This window comes from Camelus ferus, chromosome 12, assembly GCF_009834535.1.
Source record: "Camelus ferus isolate YT-003-E chromosome 12, BCGSAC_Cfer_1.0, whole genome shotgun sequence".
In the NCBI taxonomy this organism is placed as follows: domain Eukaryota; kingdom Metazoa; phylum Chordata; class Mammalia; order Artiodactyla; family Camelidae; genus Camelus; species Camelus ferus.
In genome coordinates, this window is record NC_045707.1 from 47341804 (window position 1) to 47363861 (window position 22058).

The 22058-nt window shown below is 39.7% G+C and overlaps 1 long non-coding RNA gene across 2 annotated transcripts in view; it reads left to right on the forward strand.

Annotated features, from left to right (window-relative positions):
- The window catches only part of LOC116667727, a 305537-nt gene that overhangs the window by 172556 nt on the left and 110923 nt on the right, over positions 1-22058 (forward strand). Inside the window, exon 4 of one of the 2 annotated variants that reach the window (XR_004324746.1) lies at positions 10128-13325. The exons of the other annotated variant lie outside the window; for it this stretch is intronic. This is a non-coding gene — a long non-coding RNA (uncharacterized LOC116667727). Of the gene's footprint in view, positions 1-10127; positions 13326-22058 lie in introns of those variants that run through there. 2 annotated transcript variants of the gene reach the window in all.

A 22058-nucleotide genomic window follows, 5' to 3' on the forward strand; every position in this document is an offset into this window, starting at 1 on the left:
ACATGAAATACACAATGTTAGAATCTAGCCTTCTGCAGGCTGCATTTTTGCCAAGTAATTTGAAGACTTCTAATAGTGTAGAATTTTATTTTTAAAAAGAAAAAAGTTAGTAATTAAGTGAGAGCAAATCAGTGTAGAAGACGTAGATGCTGTCTATACTCAGGGCAGCCAGATGAAACCATCATTCACTGAACATTTATTGTATAGCTTATCTGTGCCAGGTACTAGCTTAGGTGTGCCAAGAATACAAAGATGGATGAGACAGATGAGGTCCCATCTCTTACAGAATGTACCTTTTAATTATGGGAAAGAGAAAATAAGAAATAATAAGATAGCTTCCAAAGTCTGCAAGTGCTTGGAAGAAAAGTTGGATTTCTTTTGTTTATCCACCCCTTCCTATTTCAAGAGGCTACGTGGCTGAGAAACTGGGTCTTTTAGGGACCTAGGAATGGAATAATGTGAACCCAAACTTGTTACCTGAATAGGTAAATTGACATACTCTGGGGGTTTGTTGGGAAAGGGAGGATGGGATTTTAAAACTTCGAATATAAATAGGATAGATATAATTTAAACTTCCTCCTGGAACTGATATCAGGCATTGTCCATGAAGGCATTGATAATAGTAACAATTAGCTAGGGAAAATTATGTGGGCTCTCTTCCAGCCAGTTTCCACTTAAGTGACTTGTAGGAGGAACCAGGTTTCTCTATACCCTCTGTAAGGACTCAGCTGGTGCTCAGAGCACACTAAATGAGTGCCCACACCTGCCCATCTCTGCCCCCAAGAGCTGAATTTCACACTTTCTGAGAGTCAGAATTATCTGTTCCCTAACATATTTGTGCCAGCTTTACTTGTTATTAAAATTATGCAATTTACTTAATATGACATTAACTAATGAAACATGAGTCTGGAGAGAGAGTGAGAGAGAGGGAGAGAAATACTACGATGAAATTTAAATGGAATGCTTTGGGAAGACTCAATAATTTCAAATGAGTTAATGAGCAAAGATTGGGAAAAATAATAACATCTAAAGTATCTTGCTCATGAGTGTCTTTAGGTTCTTACCCACTATAAAGAAAGAAAAAATGGAAGTAAAAAATGAGATTTTATGGGTGTTGTCTGGGTAAAAAAAATGTAGCTGTGGAACCTTTCCAGTAAATTCATAGTGAGGGAAAGTGCCCTGACTTTCTACTGGATTGAGTACATTTACACTTATTTAAGTTAAAATATCATGTTTACAACATAAATGTATCCTTCCCCTTGCCTCCCAACATTTCTGATTAGCTGATAATTAGCAACTCTGATTGTGTTGTGTAAGATTTTTACTGTATTGTAAGGTGTGTGTTCAGTGCAACGGGGACTCACAATCCCTCCATTCAAGGAGCTCCAGAGTACAGTCCTAACATTATTAGATAACGAATGTATATATCATCCAGTAATTCCTTAACCTGAGACAAATCTCCTTTTCCTCATTTGCACAGCAGAAGCAAAGAAAATATTTTCACACTTCAGCAGCACCTTTCCTTTGAGAATTTCAAAGCTCTTTAAGGAACAAATCTCTAATTAAGCAGTAATGCTCATCTCCCCAGAGAGAGGCGGACAGAGGGGATTTATTATCCTCTCACAGAGGATGTTAGAACCATGCTAAGTAGCTAACAGGTGTCTCCGTGCTGTCTCTCAGGAGAATTATGTTTCTGCTAATCTCCCAGCCACACTGTGTCCTGTTCCCTATTCTTAATAATTCCCAGTATTACAGAGAACTATGTGAACATGAAAAAAGCACTTGTCCATGGGCCAGGACACGTGGGCTCAGACCCTGGCTGTGCCACTAACTCATGGGACCTTGGACATTTTGGTCAGCCTTTCCATGCCTCATATGCTGTAAAACAAGAATGACAGTACTGGTCATAGCAGCCAACCAGGTTGGGGAAAAAAATGTTTTTCAAACAAATATGAACATTGTAGCTGCAGATAGTGGCTTTCATTTTGTTTACCTTATTTCCACATCAAAACATGGGCTGGCTTTTTGTTATGATATTTTTTGATCATGTTTTGATTTATAGGTTCTGGTTTGAACCTTCATTCTTGAGAGCAGAAGTGAAAGTTCTTCTTTAAATTCTCTTATCCCAGTCTTGCACAGCTCCCCCTCCCCTTTCACCATCTTCCAGTGTCAGTCCTAGACTCATAATAAGAGTATGTAAAGAGAGAGTAAGACTGTGGTAGGATAATGATCTAATTGTACTCTTAACTACAAGATACCAGTGAATGGTAGCTGTTTCCTAAAGGTGTTGAGTGACTCACTTTATCTCTTTACTCATTCACAAAAAATATTGCTGATAATGGCCAAAAAAGAAAAAAAAGTGAAATATATTTAATTTCTAACAATAGGGGGGTATTCAGGGTAAATGATGGTACTTCCACACAATGAATATTTATAAAAAGATGTTGTAGATAAATATTTATTGTCGTAAAATGACAGTATGATAATTAAGTGAAAAAGCAACCCCAAATTGGTAATGTGCAACACAATCCCATCATTATTTAAAAAAACAAGTATTTTAATAAAACATATTTGGAAGGGTATACAGTGGCTAACTCTAGGTGGTGGGATTACAGAAATAGATTTTCCTTCTTTATACCTATCTGCATTTTCTAACTTTCTATAATGGACATACGTTGCTTTTAGCAAAAGAAAAAAACTGATTTAAATTAAAATTCTATTGATGCAAAAGCTGCTTGTGGGAATGAATAACATTTTGAAGAAAATAAATGCCAACTCAAGGATGGAAAACTTTTTTTGAATAGGAAGGATAAATTTCATTCTTCTTTAAAAGGGTAGAGTCACTGACAGATGTTTGTAATAAAGTATCAATCGCAAACTTGTTTCTTCTTAACTGAATTCTGCCTTAAATTGCTTCTAAAATGGACTTACATTCAAGGTAAATAAGTGTGATATTTTGAAGTATCTAAATTAAACAATAATAAATAGCAATACAATGTAATTTTTTTCTCTTCTGCCAAAATATCACTTTAAAACAAATCACCATATAAGATAGAGGGTAGACGTATTTATCTTTCTTATCAAAATAAAAGCCATAGGTTACCAAGTGCTTTCTATGTGCCTATATGTCAGATACTTGGAATGTTAAATTTATTGGTTAATTTATTTACCATAGGAGAAAGGTATTATTGTATTCATTTTATAGTTGCTAAAAACTAAACTCCAAAAAATTGTTTCTTAATTAACTGTATGTAGCAGAACCACATAGTTTTAAAAAAATTACGTAACAAATACTTACTGAATCCACTTTGTGCTAGCCATTATGTGCCATGTGCTGGGAATACACTAATGAACAAGACACTGTGGTCCCATCCCTCAAAGAAGCTTACGTTCTAGTTGGATGACATAGAGCAAATATCTGTAAGTGTGATGAGTCTTACAAAAGGGGGAACACAGGATATGAGAGGGGAGTTAATCTGGTTTGCAACATCTGTCCTATGTACTAAACATTGAAATGGAGATATGAGTAGGCATTAACTTGGGGAAGAGGAGGCATGGAAGAATATTCCAGGTAGAGGGATTGGTATGTGCTCTTGCACTGAGATGATATTTTGCTACAATAATCTGGCAAAACCAACCATCCGCACTGTGGCTTAAGACTGTAAACATTTATTTCTCTCACATGGGTCTGCGGATCAGCTGCAAACCAAATGCAAACACACAAGCCCATTTAAGGTCTTGTGTCATGTTCAGCAACATTTCACTGGCTAAAGCAAGCCGTATGGCCACACCCCAAATCAATGCGATAGGGAAACATTTTACCAACAGTCGGTAGTACTTCAAAGTCACATCAACAGGATGTGGGTGAATGATTTAATACAGGAAAAAGTTATGAACAGTGATTCAAACAATCACCTCTGGATTTTTCAAGGAACCTGTTGCCAGTGTGGCTACAGTATAATGAGATGGGGAGAGATACTCTTCTACCTCGTTGTCCTCAGGAACATCTTACTCTAGAGATTATATATGTATATATGGAATAAACTCACTCCAAAAGATAGTGACTTATCCAACTTCCACCTGAACTTTATTTCCGAAAGTTGACTAACACTGAAATACCATGGTCATCCCACAGGACTAACATAGTGCTGATTGAATTAAATGTTCCTCTGTTATGGCCCAGTGCTGTGTTTCTGTGTGACAGTAGCACATTCAGAAGCTGTGCCTCAGAGGTGATGAAACCAGTATTTGAGCCCCTGAGCAAATAGCTTTAAATTTGGTTGCTACTCATCCTCCTGGAATGGAGGTCAGCTATTTTATACACAGTGAATAAGACAAACTAGTCATAAAACGTGAGGAAACATCTAATTTGACCACTTTATCCCACGAAACATGATATTCTGTTTGGTCACATCATTTTGATAATGTTACAAGAATAGTTCAGTTTATTTTTACCCCATTGCTGTGCAGATACATTCATTTGCTTTACAAGTGCTAATGCCTGAATGAACAGGTGTGGGGACACGAGTTGGCCAAATATAAACTTGTACAGTTCATGTCTTTAACAAGCATGGGCGTTTTTTCCCCCCCTAAAATAAAATTCATTCAACACAACCAGCCATTGTGTTATTAGCTGTAATGCTGTATTCTGCCAAGGAAAACTGTATTCGTTTCAGTTGAGGCGGTTCCTTATTTTCCTTTTGCTGATAAGAAGAAATTAAATAGAAATCACTGACTCCATGATAATCCTGTTCAGGAGCTCGAAATGTCCCCTTCATTTGTAAAAGCTCAATTTTACAATCTTGGAGATTTAAAATAGAATCTACTGTCTTTCTGACAATACTCATGTCCCATGAAAACAAGATTTTTTTTTTAGCTAGCTCACAGTAAGTTTTGTTATAAATCATGTGTTGTTTGAAGGGAAATCTGTGGTTCTAATAAATATAATGGATTTGGAACATTTCTTTTCCCTCATTTTGTTCAGTTATGTAAGCCTGCCTCTTGGTTACATTATTGTACTTTATTACTCAGTTTGCAAAGCTACGTCTATGAAAGGCTACAGTCTTCTGGTTTCCTCTTCTGAGGTACTTTGACGCTTCCTATTTGAGCACACTTTCATCTTTATGGGCGCTTTCTTGCTCTTTTCTTCTGGCATCCCTTCAAAAGTCAGCGCAATGTGTATATACTAAGTAACAGTAGCATTTAGAGAGTGTCTCTCACAAATTCCTTAAGTGGAAATGCAAGTAATAGGAAGAATACCCTAATTGTCAGAAACAAATGCGGTCCTAATTGCTTCCTGATGCTTAGTCTTTTAAAGGGGCTGTGGGAATCCATCTGCTTGTGTGTCTGTCGAGATGTCATTCCATGTTGAGGTATCATTCGGTTTAAGTGGCATTGATTTCCACGTGTGAATCACTGGGACTTGATTACAGAGAACTGATAGACCAAACTCAGGCTTAATTCGTGAGTTCTGTTCACAGGTCTGTCATTTCCCAACGGGCTGTTTTTGCGCAACTAAGAAATTGACTTACATAGTTTTTCTTCCTGAAAAGTGGAACTAGCACTGTTATTCTTATAGCACTTTTAAATGTTTAAATGAGTCCAACCAAATGAAAGTTGTAGCTGCACTGCAATATTAGAAATATCAATTTGGTTAATATTTCTCTCCCAATTTCCCTCTGCCCCACAGAATTGACTTGTTTACTTAAACTGAACAAACTGACTGAGTGTTTTGCCATTGTATATGTTACAGAGTCCAAACTCGTTCTGCTATCCACAGAACAGGCCAATAAATGTGGAGACGAGGTGTTGGGACAGGAATAACAAGTTTATTCAGAAAGCCGGCAGACTGAGAAGATGGCAGACTAATGTCTTGGAGAACCATTTTCTCCAAGTCAGAATTCAGGCTTCTTTTATATAAGAAGGGGAAGGAGTGTGGTTGTTTGTTGCAGGCTTCTTGGTGTAGGAATCTTTTGTTCTTGCAGCTGTTCATGTAGGTCAGGTCATGGTGCCCCTATAAACCTCCAACAAGACAAGTAGTATTTTCTATTCTACAACTTTTTATCTTTATATGAATGGGAAAGTGTTATACCCTTAAAGGTCAGAGCTTTAAGAATAGGCTATTCTCAGCAGCTCATACGACTCAATAAGAAAAAAGTAAACAACCCAATCCAAAAATGGGCAGAAGACCTAAACAAGCAATTATCCAAGGAAGACATACAAATGATCAATAGGCACATGAAAAAATGCTCAGTGTCACTAATTATCAGAGAAATGCAAATCAAAACTACGATGAGGTATCACCTCACACCAGTCAGAATATTTGGCCATCATTCAAAAATCCACAAATGACAAATGCTGGAGAGGCTGTGGAGAAAAGGGAACCCTCCTATACTGCTGGTGGGAATGCAGTTTGGTGCAGCCACTGTGGAAAACAGTATGGAGATTCCTCAAAAGACTAGGAATAGACTTACCATATGACCCAAGAATCCCGCTCCTCGGCATATATCCAGAAGGAACCCTACTTCAGGATGACACCTGCACCCCAGTGTTCACAGCAGCATTATTTACAATAGCGAAGACATGGAAACAGCCTAAATGTCCATCAACAGATGACTGGATAAAGAAGATGTGGTATATTTATACAATGGAATACTACTCAGCCATTAAAACCAGCAACATAATGCCATTTGCAGCAACACAGATGGACCTGGAGATTGTCATTCTAAGTGAAGTAAGCCAGAAAGAGAAAGAAAAATACCATATGAGATCGTTCATTTATGGAATCTAAAAAAAAACCAAACAAAGCATAAATGAAAAAAAAAAATAGACTCACAGACATAGAATATAAACTTGTGGTTGCCAAGGGGGCAGAGGGTGGGAAGGGATAGACTGGGATTTCAAAATTGTAGAATAGATAAACAAGATTATACTGTATAGCACAGGGAAATATATACAAGATATTATGGTAGCTCACAGACAAAAAAAATGTGACAATGAATATATACATGTTCACGTATAACTGAAAAATTGTGCTCTACACTGGAATTTGACACAACATTGTAAAATGATTATAAATCAATTAAAAATGTTTTAAAAAAAAAAAGAATAGTCTATTCTGTATATTTCAGGCTACAGGCAACATTCTTTTACAAAAGGTGCAGAATCAACATGACTAAGCATAGGAAATAGAGCACAAGGTTAGAGCCAAAGGAACAGATGTAATAGGGAGTCAGATTTATTCTTTCCTATTACATATAGACCCCAAATCTTAATAGAATTACAACCTCAATTGATACAAATGTATGGTTCTTAAACCTTTAAAAAATTTAAAATCTTTAACATCAGCTGATACAGCTTTCATTAAAAATGATAGGATTATATCATGTCATCTTTTGCAGGATGGTATGAGACTTAAATAAAAATTTACTTTGCATATTACTGAATTAAATCATATGATTTTACATATTTTGACTTGATGTAAGTTAGCCTGCTATAGTGAAAGAACTTGAAGTTTAAAAGATCTGAATATGAACTTTGTTTTTTTCTAGTTATGTGATCCCCCAAAACCCACCTATACTGAGTCTTATCCATAAAATGGGCCAATACTTACTCTCCCTACCTCCTTAAGATGCTTGTAAAATTCACAGTGTGATAGGTATAGGCACTGTTTGAAAACTGTGAAGAACCATACAGTGCGACTTTAAAAGAAACTTTAGGCTTGTTTTGCTTTCACTGTTACTGTTTAGTAACAGTTAAGTGTTACTTGTTTTATGCATTGGAGTTTCTGGCCAATACACGAAGAGAAGAAAAAAAGGAAAAGGAGATATAAAGGTTTTGATGAGCAGATTTAATCAACAAACTAAAAGAAAGGACTTCAGCCAGGATGGTGAACATCTGACCAGTTTCTTAAAGTTATTAGTGTTTATCAACTTTGGCAAAATCATCTAGAAAATACAATAGAAAATAAGATACCATTCTCAAACTATTAAGTATGTAGGAAATAATCTAGCAAAGACTTTTCTGAGAACATTTTAAAACTCAATTACACATTTTAAAAGAAGAGCTGAAAAGATGGAAAGATATACAATGTCTTTGACATATAAATACATATGTATTGTTTCCCTTAAAATTCCTATAAATTTTATAGAAATTCCTATAAATTCCTAAAAATTTCTCTTAAAATGACTTATAAGTTAAAGGTCAAAATTATGGGAAGGTTTTTTTGAGAACCTCAATATACTCATTTTAAGTGTACATAAAGGAATAGAGTTTCATGATACCTAACTCAGTTTTGAAAAGGAAGAGCAAAAAGGAGGGGTTCACCCTCCCAGATAAAACCAGTGTGGTGCAGAGACAGACCCAGGTCTACATAGGGGTCTATGGGGATAAACACGGTACCATAAATCAGTGGGGAAAGGATAAATTGCCACTAGTTGGTAGTGAGGAAACAGCTCATTATATGAAGAAAACTAGATTGGTTTACCAACTCACGCATATACAAAGGAGAAATTCAGTGTGAAAGTAAAATTATAAAGTTACTAGAAGAAGATACTGGAGGTGTTAAGGAAAATCCTCAAAATTCAAGCTATACATTGAAAATTTAATAGATTTGACTACTTAAAAAATTAAGAATTTCTATTGGAGAACAGCCACAATAAGCAAAGTTTAAAAAGTGACAGAATGAGAAAAGATTTGTAATACCTAAAATTTACAAGAGATAAATATCTAGAAGATAGTGAATAAGCCTCAGTTTCCTCATTTTAAAAATGGGGATAATAATGAAAGTGAAGTGCTCAGAGCAGAGCCTGGCATACAGTTAATGCTCACTGTTTGCTGTTACTAGTTTATCTGTTTTTATCCTCTGTGACAAAACACATTTTGTGGTGAGCCTGAATTTCCAGTTTCTGCATAGTTTTATGTTGCTAGCTTATGGAGTTACAGAGAAATGTTGGTGCAAGTATCTAGCCAGTCTCGCTATCATCCACAATCCTACTTGACACATATTCCTGGATTAGCCAATGGTTAAAGGAAAATTAGGGAGAATATTATGCGTAGCTCCATGACACAGAGGTGAGCAAAACAATACGTGCACCACTGTAGCTGTGGAACCAGCTGCCAAGGACACCTGCCAGGTGATGCAGCAAGAAGAGTATGCTTCATGGCTTGAGGTGTGGATCTTGTGACTGTCATATTCCATCCTGCTTGAGGCTGTGTCCAGAGGATGGAGAGACTAGGTGAAGCAGCTCCCTACTCCTTAGCTCTTTGCACAGGTGTCTTTTATGACTGTGGTCTTTGGGAGGGCCACATGGGCCAGCCCTCTCCTGCTAGGTTTCCTGGGGACTCTCCTACCCAGGTGGCCAGCTGGCCACAAAGAGATGGTTTTGCTCACTGCTAACCAAATCTGCTTTGTCTTTTTCTGCTTTATGACCTCAGCTTCAGGGAAGGCCTTGGCTCCTCACGTATGGCCCAAAACATGGGTGATGACACTCAGGGCAGAAGGCAGTGAGCTGCACTCAGTTGCAGTGACCTGAGCTGGGTCCACCCCTTGGGCTTGGGAGAGGATAAAGCTTCCTTCTGAAAAGGAAGGAAGGGAAACTAATGATAACCAGGCACTGTTCCACACACTGTCTCCTTCACTTTCCTGCAAACCTGTAGAATAACACCTTATCTCCATTTTACAGATGTGAAAACTATAGCTCAGAGAGGGAAAACTGCCCAGCTTGTAAGCAACCCCCTGGGATTTGAACCCTAGGTCTGTTTGACTCTAAGACCCACCGGTGATTATTTTGTTTGCTTTCTTATTCTCTGCACTATTCTCTGTATCTACGGACTCGGATTGGGGTGGTTGGGAGTAGGATAGATCTATGGCTGGTGAATTCCAAGTAAGAATGCTTGGCCAGTCCCATCCGTGTCTGATCTTGGCCAGCAGTTTAGTTAGGTTATAGAGAGCTAATTACACTTCCCAGTGTTGCGTCTGAACATGTGCCCCTGTGGTCAGCTGGTTTTAGATGTGACTTTGATTTCTTGGCAGAAACAGTGTTCCTATGGCTTTGATTTCTCAGCGGAAACAGTGTTCCTATGAAATAACGTCATTCTTAAAGTGTTGTGCTTTGTTTGTCATTCAGAGAAGCCCACACTTGGAGGAGACATGCTATACTCCATGGATGGATTCTCCGCAAAGGAAGGAAACAAGTGTTTGCTCCCAGGTGGAACTTCATTTCTCTGTGCTTTTAGGATCTGACAGGTGCTTTGAAGAATGGGCTTCATTAGCCGTTAGCAGAGATGTCTCTTGTCCTGACATCTGCAACTAACTTTTCTTTGTGCTTGAGAGATTATATGTGTTTTGTACTGTGCTGTTTGGAGGTCAGCAGGATAGCCAGAGCCACATGTTCTTGCCCCTGTCCCTAAGGCCCAAGGCAAAGACTAATAACGATAATAATCATTATAGTAAGAATCACAAACCATTCGTTGTGGATTTGCTATGTGCTGGGAAATGTCGTAAGTTCATTTTATGGTCACAACAACCCACTGAGGTTCAGGCATAGCTCAGAGATATTTCAGATTTGGTTCCAGATCACCACATTAAAGCAAATATTGCAATAAACTGAGTCACATGAATTTTGGGGTTTCCCAGTGCATTGAAAAATTATGTTTATTCTATACTGTAGTCTATTGAGTGTGCAACAGCATTATGCCTAAAAAAAAGTACATACTTTAATTTAAAAATATGTTGTTGTTAAAAATGCTAACCATCATCTGAGCCTTCAGCTTGTCACAGTAGTAACATCCAAGATCAATATAACAAATTTAATAATAATAAAAAAGTTTGAAATATTGTGAGAATCACCAAAGATGTAACACAGAGACACGAAGTGAGCAAATACTGTTGGACACTGATGGACTGATGACACTGATAGACTTGCTTGTTGCAGGGTAAAAAAATCTTTTGCAAATCTTCAATTTGCAAAAAATGCAATATATAAGTACAATAATGTGAAGCCCAATAAAAATGAGGTATACCTGTATGTATTATTTAGGATTGGTTTGACTGTAAGTAACAGATCAGTTTCAATGGTTTAACCGAATGAGGGATTTGTTTTCCTCATGGGATATGAAGTCTAGCAGTATACGTTAGGGGGAGTGTGGGGGCTCCATGAGCCCAGGATCCTTCTCTGGGGGCTTTCTTCCTCATGTTTGCAACATGGCTGTTTTACTTCATGCATCACAACTGATTTTTAGACAGAAAGAAGGAAGAAGGGTAAATGCTAAGTGGCAAAAAAACTAAAATGGTGCCTATAAGCTGAATATGCCCTCCTAACAAGCTTTCTCTGAAACCTCAGCTGGCACCTCCAGTTGCACCTCATTGTCCGGAACTGTGTTGCTTGCCCATGCCTAGCTGCAAGGGAGTCTGGCAATCTAAGAGTGTATCAGTGAGCTCCTTGGCTAGGAAGGAAGAAAAGAGGAATGGGTATTAGCTAGGTAACCATCAGTGCCTGGCTTATGTAGTTAATATTTGTTCAAAATTTATAAACACACAAAAGTGAAATTAGAGAAGTTAAGTCACTTAGCTAGAGAGTGACAGAGCCCAGGCCCAAATTCAGTTATATTTGAATCTGAAACCACATTCCTAAAAGCTCTGCTAAAATTTGTTCCTTGTTCTTGAGGGTATTTGGGCTGGAGAACAGAGGACTTTAAGGGGCTCTCTTATGGAACAGGAAGGAAGATTGACTTGTCAGCTTCTTGAAAATAGTGTGAAGATTAACACATGAACAATATGAAAAGGCAGATTGTGGCACAAAGTGAGGAAGTGATTTCTAACAATTAGTAATTAACTGTTTTATGGGCTGGGTAGCAAACTCTTGTTTGTATGGAGATTAGATTACCTATCAGAGGAGACCCCTTAACTGACGGGAGTTTGGGTCTATCATGAGTTCAAGTTCCTGGGTCTAGGAAACTGAAGTGGCTGAGATAGAACAGTCACGATTAGAGGGAGCCTTTGGATTAAGCAGAAAAACCTCCTAATTTGTCAGAGCTAAGAGTAACCATACAATTAATTTTGATCCAACCTGAAGCATTTTTAGAGTAAAAGGGAGATTTATCAGTAATTACACTGGGACAAAAGGCATATACCAGGATCATCACAGACCAACTAGAACTTGTGGCTACCCTAAGCGTAGCCTTCTGATGAGAAAAAGGAATGGAGAAGCCTTGACTTCATAGGTGGAGGCAGCTAGAGGAAAGGTCAGAAAGCATAGACACCCCCAAGCCAGGTCCTACTTATCTTCTAAGAGGCCCTTCTTTATCTGTGATGGAGTTTGGTGATAAATTTGAAATCTGATGGGCAGGAACAATGTGTGACATTAAAACATGTACCTGACACAGACCCTTGTACCTGAGTCTCCTCTGTCATGACTAATTTTTAAGAGACACTGAGGTTGAGTAATGCTGTCCCCCTCCCTGAGTCATGAACCTGGCCCATTCTAGGCTGGGGAGGAAACTGGATTTCACATCTCCCCAAACCCTTCTCAGCCTTTACGAACTGCCTTTCTGGTTAGCTCAGTGATCTTGGGCAAGTCACAACCTCTCTCTGGGGTTTGATTTTTCCTTTAGTGGAAATAAAATGACAATAATTGTTACCCAAGAGAAAAAAATATGATTCAAGATTTTCCAGTGAAAGATGCCACATGGAGCCAAGTGATATTATTATTTTTATGACAGTTATTAGTAGAGCTGCTTTTTGTCCCATCCCCTGTCATTAAGCCACTGAGCACGGAATAAACACAGGTTCAGCCAGTGGCTGGTATTCAGTGATGTTGGCACTGGAGATGAAGGGAAGGAATTTCTCTCTGGTTTGTGTTTTGGTATTAACCTCCTCATGCCTGGATTTCAGTGTCTACTAGTGTGGAAACTGGAGACCAGTGGGAGCTAGTGCTTTGATAGCAGAGGCAACCTATTCAGGAAACCTTTTAATAATGAGGCTATTAATATATTGTCTTCAGCACTTCCTCAATTCCTTTCTTCAATAGACATCAGTTGTCTCTGTGTGCCAAGTTCTCTTTCCTGAGCATACAACAAGGTGCATAATGACAAACATTAAGCTCTCTGATGTTTGTTGAATCAAAGAATTTATCAGAGATGTAAGGTTTGGAGAGCTGCCCTTCTACTGCAGTTTTACACCTCTCTTACCTATTCTGATGCCTGAGAAACATTTCTAAATGCAAAACTGCTTTTGTTACCTGCTTCTTAAAGAGTCAAGACCAAATTTCTTTTTTTTTAAATTGAGGTATAGTTGATTTACAATATTATAGTAATTTCATGTGTACAACATAGTGATTCAAAACTTTTATAGATTATACTCCATTTAAAGTGATAAAACATTGGCTATATTCCCTGTGCTGTACAATATATCCTTGTGGCTTATTTATCTTATACATAGTAGTTTATTCCTCTTAATCTGCCACCCCCACCTTGCCCTCCCCACTCCCCTCTCCCCACCAGTACCAAATTTCTTATTATGGCCTAGAAGAACCTTCAGTATTTGGTCCCTTCTCCCCTTTCTGTCTCATCTTTCACTGAGCCTCTTTTAGGACCACCAAGATCCAGTAGTTGGGACAATCCTGCAGGCCCTTGAACATACAGTAAATATATTAGGTTTTGTGGATCTTGTGGTCTCTGTTGCAACCACTCGGTACTGCTATTATAGCATGAAAGCAGCCACAGACAAAATGTAAATGAATGGGCATGGCTGTGTCCAAATAAAACTTTATTTACAAAAACAGGCAGTAGGCTAGGTTTGGTCCATGGGCTCTAGTTTGCTGGTCTCTGCTTTAGATCTTAGCTCACGCTATGCTCTTTCACTCCCTGTGTTAAAGGCCTCTTCCTCCTCCATTTATCTGGCCATTACCTGTTTAATTGTCACCCCAAGCCTAAGGCATTTCTCTACTACCCTGGGTAGAACTGGCCACTCACACCACTGTATTCTGTACATACCACCTGCTTATCTGTGTCTTCTCCCCTTACTTGATTATAAACTTTATTCCTTCATTCATGCCTTTATTGATTCATTGATTTACCAATGTTTAATGAGTGCCCGCTATGGGGCGGAGTTGATGACTTTTTACTCTTTGTACAGCACCTAGGCAAAAGCCTAGCACATAAAACATGACTAATACATGCTTGAAATAAAAGGAGATAGAAAATAAAGAAGTCCACTGCCAAAGATGTGTCTTTGGTATAAATGCCTAAAAATGGGGAATTGTCTATTGGTTTTGAGACCTTTCCATCGTGCTGAAGGATTCAGCTAGTTGGTTGCATTTGGAGCTTTCTTTTCAAGGTTTCTGTAGCCTGGTCTGCAATAGTTTTGTGGCTCCCACCTGTTGTCTATCCTCAATCCCTTTCCTGAGTCCCAGGGTCCTGCCTTCTGTTGACCCTATATAGCAGGATCGAGAACAGCAGCACCAACTTCCAAACTCCTTCACAGGCAGGACTCATGTGGGTTTGAAGTTTACCAACAAAGGGTCAACATAGTGCAGTGGCTTCTTACTTTCATTTTAAATAGAAGATCTGTTTTTTCCATTGCTACCTGAACGAGCCAGGCTATCTGGACTAAGAAACTGAAGCAGCTCACAGCATGGGAATATTGGAATTGTTTCCTTGCAGAGTCTAAATCGAATTTTTTTTTCATCCACAGTCTCTGACTCTTTAAGAGTGATCCTGAGCTATATGCAGAAATGAAGCTCCTTGGTTACTCATATTACAGTAGTTATTTCTTGGATCCTTGGAGTCCAAAATATTTGAAGTAGGGCAAAAGCCATTTCCTTAAATTTACAACCCACTCTAAATGTAAGCAGAACATTTATGTAATTGGTTGTCACCAGTGGAGCCAAAATAACTTAATTCAGTTCAACCTGGTCAGATGTAGATTTTCAGTGGTCAGAAGGTTATGTATCTGTGGTCAGAGGCAGAGAAAAGAAAGTGGTTACAGTTGGTGACAAAACAAACACAAAACCTCCACATGTCTCTCATGTTACAAGAGCACATAGGAAAGGAGCCCCAAATGGGGATTATAGCACAGAGCACGTGTTGGGTAAACACTAGAGAAACTGGAAAGAATGTTCTGGGTCTCGTCACCACTTTTTTTTTTTTTTAAATACAAGAGAACAGGAAGGGGCATAGCAGCTGAACAGGGTACAAGATTCTTATTCATGAAACTCACTCCCACAGGTAATAGAAAATTAAATAAATCAAAGTCCCATTCTGATAGGGCTCTTTTCACGGATGCATCCGTAATTTGCCTAAACTGACATTTTAAGACTGATTACTTTTGTGAGGAAACAATGGTGAGAAGAAATGATGTGCCTGGTATTTTAGAGGAGGAAGGGAGGGGGCAGGGTCATAAACTGACCTTTGGTTACAAAAGAAAAATAAAGCAGTGTTGCAAATGACCAGGGCCACAAAGGATAGTAAACACAGCAAGGGCACAGTGGAGAACGTGTGGTATTCGTGAGCTAACCTCATTGCAACACTCACGCAATGTGGTGGTAAGAAACTTCTGGCAAGTTCCTCCTTTAGTGAGTTGTTGTCAAAGTGTATTTTGAATGGATTCATAATAATGTCTGTGTGTGTGTGTGTTTAGGTGGACAAGACATTGGCAGACAAGTTTCATAAATAAATATGCTTCTTGCTTGAGATATTAAAGTTTAAAATAAAATACAGTCTTCACTTTTGTTTCTGGCGTGAACAAATACTTTACTTTCGGCAGTTCTCATCAAAACTTGAGTGTCACCATTTGATGATGTCTGTCAGAATTAAAATTCACACATCCTTTGACTCTGCAATTCCAGACATGTATGCAGAAATATGTTTGTGGGAGCAAAAGATTGAAAACCGCCTACTTGTTTATGAGTTAGGGGCTGGGTAAATTTTGGGACATCCATACAGTGGAATATAGTGCAGCTGTTGAAACGAAAGAGGTAAATCTCACTGTGTGGATTTGCAATAAACTCCACAATATCTTGTTAAGTCTCACTAAGGAACAGAGGATTATATGTAAGAAAGGGAGGGGCACTATGCTTGTATATACATAGAGTATTTCTGAAAGGATACCTAAGAAATAGAATAGTAGCTGCCTCTTTGGGAAAGATGGTGAGACTGGGTTCCAGAGGTTAACAGAAGTTTACTTTCCACTCCTAATGTTTTGCACTGTTTGAAATTTTTATTGGCGAGATACATAAATCATTTTTTAAAAAGAATGCTAAAGGAAATGTAATTCTTCCCAGTTAATTAGGGTTTTGCTGGTGCTGGTATCAGTGCCCAATGAAATAGGCTGAAATATATGGTCTGATTCATGGACTAAATGGTTTAAAAACCTACAGAAGAAGGCATCTTTCAGTTAAGTGTATATTTGGGAAGAGTATTTCAGTAACTAATGAATAATAAAAAAAAAAAAACTCATTGATTTGGGGCTGCTGGTTTTATGCTGACAGTTTGGAATCCTGGAGAGCTGTATAGAAAGCCCAGAGCTTCTCCCCAGGAAGTCATAGTAAAGGCCCTTTCATGTTGAAGGGTCACCCTGACTTACAGCCTGCAGAATCATTGATTAAAGCCTTCTAATTTCTCAAATATTCTAATCCCATAGCTCTTAAAGAGTCATCATTGCTACTTCTCTTTTGCCTGTGGATGACTGAAGAATGCTTGAGAGGATAAACACTCATCGATTTATTTACTTTAAATAATACCCTGCTCCCTTGCAAGAGCTGATAAACTCAGTGGCCTTTAGAAACCAGTCACATGACAGCAACCTAGCAACCTCCCTCTGAAGTCGGCTTCATGGGCAGGCAGAAAAATAAGTACAGAAGAGTGGCAGCTAACACACATTTTCTCCTGAGACCTGCTGCTGAATCAACACACCGTGTTTTGGGAGAGGATATATGACAGTATACCCTTCATTTAACCTTTCACAGCCTGCATCATATCTTGTAAGGTTAGGTTTACTGTTAATTAACGCTTCATTTGCCTATGCCTTCTTTCTTCTCAGACTGTGAGCTCTTTTAGTGCTAGACTGGTGTTTTCACTCATTCATTTGTTCATTTATGGAACAAATATTTAATGCATAGCTACTGCATAAGTATGCTTTGCTAAGCCCTAAGGGATGCAAAGATGAATAAGATACATTCCTTGCTTTCAAATCACTCAAAATCTACTGGTCTCTTTACAGCTCGATAGTCTTATTCAGATTCGTATCTCCCAAGGTTATTGACACAGATGTTTAACAAATGCTGGCTGATTGAGAAACTGCTCAAGCTATGCACCCAGAACTGTGCCATGACATTGTGGGCACACATTAAATTTTCACTTTTGAGATTTCAGTACATCACCCATTTCTTGAGACTGCTCCAATAACAGCATTTAGAAACACAATTTCTTCCCTAGGTCAGACATTTCTAGACCTTGGAACAGACTCTTTTCGGGCTGGTACTGAGGACAACAATGGTTCTGACCCGGCAATAACCAGGGCTATGAACTCCTGAGGAAGTGGGCTCATTTTCACATGGACAAACAGTTACACTAACAAAGGGCACAGGAAGAGGGAAGGCAATCAGGGAAGCTAACGTCTCCTGAGCGCCTGCCCACAGCCTGGAATTCCACATGCTTCACTTCATTTCGTGAACATACACCCAGGGAACACAGTGATACTGACGCATAAAAAAAGAAATGAACATTTTTGGTATCGGCCTGGCAGTTCATAGGTCACAGGTATATTTGTATGTATGTATGCATGTAATTATAACTTTAAGTATTTACCAAGCACTCTTCTATGTGCTAGGTGCCTAAAGAAGTATGAGCCATAGTGTGTGCCCACAATGAGGCAAATGAGATAAAGAAACACATCCAAACTTAAATAACCCCGTGAAAATTATATAGAGGAACCAAGAGCTTAGAATTGACTGGATCCATAGGGAACTTTTAATCCAGAGTTACACTTCATTGGTGGCATGGAAGATGATTTGGGTGTTATACAAATATTTTGAAATTTCATTAGGTATTCACTTTAATATGCATTAGAAGATCTTTAATTACAATATCTAACCCTTGAGTATATGGATATTCCCTCTTACTGTGAGGCTCTGTATGAAAATAAGTTGATTTAAAGATTGTCTAAAGGAAAATATCAAGTAAGTCACCAGGTATAGGGATGTGATTCAGCAATATGGTAATGAATCTGCAAGTGTTGTTTGAATAACCTGAGTTTGAGAAATGCAGATCAAGTCCAATTTCTGGGCTGCAGAGAGGTTCAGTGAATTCTCCAAGGTCCAAAAGCCAGCAGAGAACATAGAACAGATCTGGTCACCTGACTGGTCCTCTGCCCCCACATCCTCATTCAATCACTACTTCCTGCTTTGCAGATAATGAAACAACATCCGTGAATTACGTGTCCTCTCATGGTACAATGACTCACATGAGAATTTGCAATGCAGAAAGGATAGAGTTGGCCTCGTGAAAAGTCAAAGTTAATATATTTACAGAGTACTTACAATGCATGGCAGTATTATAAAAATATCATACTTACTAATTTATTGTCATCCCCAAACCACCCTGTGAGATATACTTAGCTATTTCTACCATTCCCCTTTTCATAGGAGGAAATTAAGGAACAAAGATCAAATAATTTTCCTAAGATTATAACTTGAAAAGCTGGGATTTGAACCCAGGTAGTTCAGCTCCAGAATTTATTCTTTTAACCTCCACACACTCAGCTCACCAACAATAAGTGAAGAGGTAGAAGAAGCAACCTGTCTCCCTGGTGAAAAGGGACAGAGTCTGCTCAGCTCAGACAATATATTTCTCCCTGTTTCAAATTCCCCGGTTAGTCCTTGTTTGTCATAAGGAAGACGTTGTTTCTTCAAACCATTACTTTTTAATGTGCAGAAACTCCAGAGAGGAACCAGAGATTACCAAGAGCAACTTTTGTATAGGAATAATTTATTACATCACTTTGATAAGAACTGTAAAGAAATAGTCCAACTCCCAAAGGGAGAGGAAGGAGAGAGTCATGGGAGGTGAAAGGAGAGAAGGACAATTTGAGGACACTGTGAGGCTGAGAGTGACACGGGAGAGGAGGTCCCTGCAGGACTGGTCCATGCACCGCAGGGGGCCACCAGGTGCTGTGAAAGCCCTGCCTGGTGCCCAGCGCTTGGCACAGCACCTGGCACAGAGCAGGTGCTCACAAGCTTTATGGAGTGAGTGGAAGCCTGGATGGAAATAAAAGCCAAGCCAAGAGGCAGGCACGAGTACAGTGATTGGAGGTGAGAGGGCATCACACCAACTCGACTTACTTTATACCTCTGCTCCAGGTGAGCCCAAGGAGACCACACAGAGCTTCATATCAGACAAAGGAGCTGGGAGCTCGCCGTTTAACAGTGCTTTTAATGTGTCTAAGACACCTTGTTTTGGGGAAATCCATTTCATTTTTGTCACCTGTCAGAGGAGCCCAGCTCAATCTTCTGGCCTAGACTCCTTTAGAGGAAGAGTCCTCATTCCCCCTCGCAACAGGGTGCTTCAGGGTAGGCCAAGGACGTCTGGGGACCAGAACCATCCTCCTCTGTGCTGGTGCCAGAGAGACATCAGCCCCCGGCAGTTGTCTCCACCTCACTAGCAGGTGCTGACAGCTAAGCCATTCCACGCACCTTTGGGGCAAAGAACTGCCGAAAACCAGGGCCAAGCTCAGAGCCTGAAGATTCCTCCAAAGGCTGCAAGGAGAAACCTTGGGTGCATTCATGCATTACATAAGTAGTACGTTCTCAGTGCCCCACTGGTGCACAGAGCCCTGGGCCTCTCAGAATTGCGCAATTCTTACGCAGGAGCACTTGTTAAGTGTTGCAACATGACTCCACATCTTTATCAAAAATGTGAAACATCCACCCAGCACACACTTAGAAAACACTAAAGCTCTTCTCCACCAGGTGGTTAAGGCTGCTTGATCCGGCTGACAGGACAGGAGCAGCACGGGACAGGACGGGGAGGTGGGGCATGACTTACTGTAGCTCTTGGCCCAGAAACCTGAACGCTCAGTACCTTGTACCCCACTAGCCTTGGGCAGCACAGGCTTCTGATAAAATGTATTTTTTTGTGTGTGTTTGTTTTTCCTGGCAGTCTCATTTCGGGTTATAAATGGCTCATTATTTCCATCCCATAGATCCATTCTTGCCTCTGTTGTGTCCTCTTCTTGCTTCTGAAATAACTGAAAGGTTGGTAAAAATCATCCCTGATGAACCCTGCATGTTCTGACCATGAGCAAAGGCTAAATGTCCACATCACTCCTGCGGTCTACAGTTGCTCCTGTGTGGGAGAGGTTGGCTGGAAAGGCCCCCCGAAGCAGAGGGGATATCATTCTATTTACACTAAAGTACTTGGTGCGCTTAAATGCCAGGAAGTGGCGTGGACTTTCGCTTGCTCCAGTCCTGCAACCTTTTCAGAGGACTATTGGGCAATCATCAGAGGTTACAAAGTTGGAACAGCATTCCCCCCAGATAGGTCATTTTCCCTGCAGGACAGCTTGGAGGCAAATTTTATTAAGTATCAAGTAGCTGACCCAAAGCAGTATAAATAGCGAGAGAGCATATGACAAACCCAGAACTGAATGTGGTTAAAGCCCAGGCTGAATACGTGTAATGTGTTTACTGTCATCAGCACCTGCGTGGAGATGTTTGCCCAGCATCCATCCAGGAAAGGCACTGAACCACAGAGATGGAGTTATTAAGGTTCAATCTTAGAAAAATAATTTTATCCCTACTCTTGAAAGCTTGCTGACTACTCAGTCAACCCAAGAAAGGGACCTGAGGAGAGGTTGGATGTACTTTTTTATATGTAGAAACTGACATAATATATCCTAAGTTCAGCCAGCTAAGAGCCAGAGAACAAGCCTGGAAGCATGGTTTATAGTGGGCAGGAACTGTAGGCAGTCACCATCAGATGATAGGGACCCCAAAGTTAGAATTTTTAAAGGGAAATATGGAGAGAATTTTAATTCTCTGTTTCCCCCTGTTGTTTCCTATCTTTATTTTAGGAAACAACCCAGTGCAAAGCATGCTTTAATGAGATTGATCAGGCCCCAGATGATTGGGTTATAAGAAGCCACTGAGCCTTCCCAGGCCAGTTTCCCAAACAGGCTGCCCTGTTTGTCCTGTCCCCACTGGCTGGAGCTGTTGACATTCCAGAAGATAATTTTGTGTTCTTAAAATTATGGAAGGAAGCTCTGGGGAGACATGGCGTAAGACTGACTGACAGCAGAATTGGCTGAACATTTTCACTCAGAGACAACAAATTTCCAAGGCTGCCTTGGTCTTGCCTGCAATGGCAGCTTCCCATATCCCTGGTAAGGAAAGACTTCTGCTTCATCAGGATCAAAATTCCAAAACTGTTTTGAAAGGTGGCAGTACTGTTAGGGTCTAACATCTTTGAAGAAGAGAGTAGCCTCCTGAATATATAAATTCTTGTATGTTTATTAAAAATCAGTATCATTACTTTGTATCTAGAACCGAGACAAAAAAGGCCATAGGCTTCCAGAGGCCAGCGTGGCCACGAGGGGCTGATGCAGCCAGGACATGCTGCGCGGAGGCTGTGGGGCATGGACTAGGTCCTGCCCTTTTCCAAGACTCACTCTCTACTCCCACAAGGACTGCTGGCTCCCTCGCCGATATTCACTCGCCATTTCTTCCTCAGTAAACCAACTCCTATCTGGCAATGAGCCTGGCTAAAGACTACATTTCCCAGCCTTCCTTACCGTAGGGGTGGCTAATAAGACCTAAAGAGTTGTTGGGAGGGAGGCATTGCCAGACAAAATTTCCCAGTTAAATTTGAATTTCAAATAAGCAATGAATAATTTTTAATATGAGCATTTCCCATGTAATATATTAGTATTTTTCATTTGCCAAATTGGCAACTCTCCAGTTAAGTCTTCTGGGAAACAAGGTAGGACATTCCTTTTGCCCTTTTTCCCCTTTCTCTTCTTTCCTGGGATATGGATGGGATAGTCAGAACTTCAGCAACCATCCTGG